This window comes from Octodon degus, unplaced genomic scaffold, assembly GCF_000260255.1.
Source record: "Octodon degus isolate 3935 unplaced genomic scaffold, OctDeg1.0 scaffold00221, whole genome shotgun sequence".
Taxonomy (NCBI): Eukaryota; Metazoa; Chordata; class Mammalia; order Rodentia; family Octodontidae; genus Octodon; species Octodon degus.
In genome coordinates this window covers 2,979,602-2,982,212 of record NW_004524797.1, presented here as the reverse complement: position 1 = coordinate 2,982,212, position 2,611 = coordinate 2,979,602, and the positions used below count along the sequence as shown (strand labels likewise).

The 2,611-nt window shown below is 44.5% G+C and overlaps 1 protein-coding gene and 1 long non-coding RNA gene across 3 annotated transcripts in view; one reads left to right on the top strand and one right to left on the bottom strand.

Moving 5' to 3' along the window:
- Positions 1-2,611, bottom strand: part of Stx17 (syntaxin 17) — a 110,678-nt gene that overhangs the window by 11,642 nt on the left and 96,425 nt on the right. The gene's annotated exons all lie outside the window — the stretch shown is intronic.
- The window catches only part of LOC111813764, an 18,458-nt gene that overhangs the window by 14,579 nt on the left and 1,268 nt on the right, over positions 1-2,611 (top strand). The gene's annotated exons all lie outside the window — the stretch shown is intronic.

Sequence of the window (2,611 nt, the reverse complement as noted above, 5' to 3'; positions counted from 1 at the left end):
TGTGTGTGTGTGTGTGTGTGGCCAACTCAGCCCACCAGGGGGCGGGGCTGGCTGGCATGTGGTGCTGGGGGATTGAACCGTGGTCCCTGTGCTTTGCTGAGCTTGTTCTAAGTAGGTGCTTTAGACCACTGAGCCATCTCACCAGCCCCAGAGCCTGTGTTCTCTGATGCACACGCATCCTGAGATTACAATTAAATCTGCAGTCTGTACCGGGAAGATAGTTCTGCAGTCTAAGTGACTGGTTGGCAAGTGCAAAGACCCAAGTTTGATCCCTGGTACCACATGCCGTGCCAATCCTGGAAACCAAGGTGTGGTGGTACATGCCTGCAATCTCAGCATGGGAATTGTCCTGCCCCTCTTGCCACTTAGAACAGTCTATTTGGAAAACCAGAAAAATTCAGACCCTGGTTAGTTGCTTCATTCCATTATTGTCATTGCCATTGTGTCAAACTATATTAGCCTAGGATTTTTACCTCCTGTGTGGATTGAAAGGGATCCTTTTTTTAGATTTCTGTTATGAGGGCTGCTGAGAGCAAATCAATGGTGCTGAATTGCATGATCCAGAACTTTGATAAATTTAAAGGTGAATATGGGGTAAAAATGACAAAACAAAAGCTCAACATGCTATGTAAAAGAGAATGGCCTTCCTTTGGAATAGGTAGACCAGCTGAGAGAATGATCAATCTCACATAGCCAGTAGAGTATGGGAGATAGTAGCAGGGAACCCAGGACACCCACACCAGTTCCTCTATATTGCCTCCTAGCTCTGTGTGATTATAACGTATCCTCAATGGCTTAGGATATATGCATGTGAAATTCCTGACCGTGTACTGATTATGATAGAAAAGTCTTTAGAACCCAAGCTCCTTGTTCTGCTGTGAGCCCTCCTTGTGGACTTGGGTTTAACTCTTAAGACTGTATAGGCCATTAACCCTGCTTCTCTACTGCCAATGTCATTGGAGCCCCAAACCATGATTGGGTAGAGACTATTGAGGTTGTGTACTCTGCAAGACCTGGCCTGAAGGACATGATCCTTCAAGACCCCAATCTCATCATGTTCTCAGGTGGTAGCAGCATGGTAATAGAAAGGTATGGAGGGCAGGGGCCACAGTTGTGACAGTAGAATGGATAGTACAGTCAATAACACTGCCTCTTGGTATGTCAGCCCAAAAAGCTGAACTGATCATGCTTACCTGGGCTTTGGAACTGGGGAAAAACAAGAGGCTAAACATTTTCATGAATTCCCAGTATGCATTTTCCACTTTACATGTACATGGTGCCATGTACTGGAAAACAGGTCTCCTAACTACATGAGGAAAAGACATTAAAAATTTGCAAGAGAAACTGAACTTGCTGCAAATGGTATGGCGGCCCACTCAGGTGGCAGTAATACACTATCCTAAACATCAAAAAGGAATTCCATCAAGGCCCAAGGCAACAGGCCACTCATTTGGCAGCAAAATGAGCAGCTAGGGGAGATTTGCTGCCAGAATCGTGTGTGATGGTAGTCCTCCTTCAGCCACTGAAGTATTCTGAGACTGAGTTACCATGGGCCAAATCAGAAGGGGCATCACAAAGAAACGTACGGTAAATTCTGCCAGAAGAAAGAGTGTTTCTACCTCAACACATGGGACATTTTGTGATTCAGGAGCTACATAATAAAATCCATCTGGGCAAGACAGCTATGGTGAAACTGCTTGGCCACCACTTTTCTATATCCAGACTTTGGACCCTGTGTGCCTCAATGACCAGTAAATGTGTGACTTGTGCTAATAACAACCCAGTTTCTTGCCCACAGTGTGAACCAGGTGTCCCTGACAAGAAACCTCCCTTTCAATACATTGAGGTGGATTCCACTAAGATCAAGTCTATGGTTGGAAACAAAAAGTATCTGTTGGTGCTTGTTTGTACCTACTTAGGATGGGTAAAGGTCATGCCAGCCAGAACTGAGATCTCCAGAAAGGTGGCAAAAGCATTAATGGAATTGATTATATCCTGGTATGGATTCAGGTTCAGCTAGATAATGGACTTACTTTTGTAGGTAGAGTGGTTCAGAGCCTCTCCTCTGTTTTGGTCCTAAAATGGAAGCCACATACTGCTTACCAGCCTCAGAGTTTGGGCCAAGTAGAACAACAGAATCACACTTGAAAGAGCACTCTGTCCAAACTGTGCAATGAAACAGTCACAAATTGGATGCCTATGCTTCCATTGGCCCTGCTGCAGTCACACTACACCCCATACCTGGATGGGCTCATTCCTTTGGAAAGCCTTTTTGGAAGGCCACCACTCTTGGTGCTGGTGTTGGAGAAACTACAAGAAACTGGGACTCTGACCCTGCAACAGCAGCTGCAGGCACTGCAGAGGACTTTCAGGACTATAATGAACTGTATTAGCATATCACCCTCTTCTTCATAGCCCTGCGCACTCTTTTGAGCCTAGGGACTGAGTGTTAGTCAGAAGTTAAAAAGAGTGTTGTTTTTATGCTAGCAACTTGGAGCTATTATAAAGACTCTAGACAAACTAGATCATGATGCAAAAGAGAGAAAATGTTATATAATAGCTATGATGACCACAAAAGCTAGACTGCCATCTTATTATTATTATCATTATT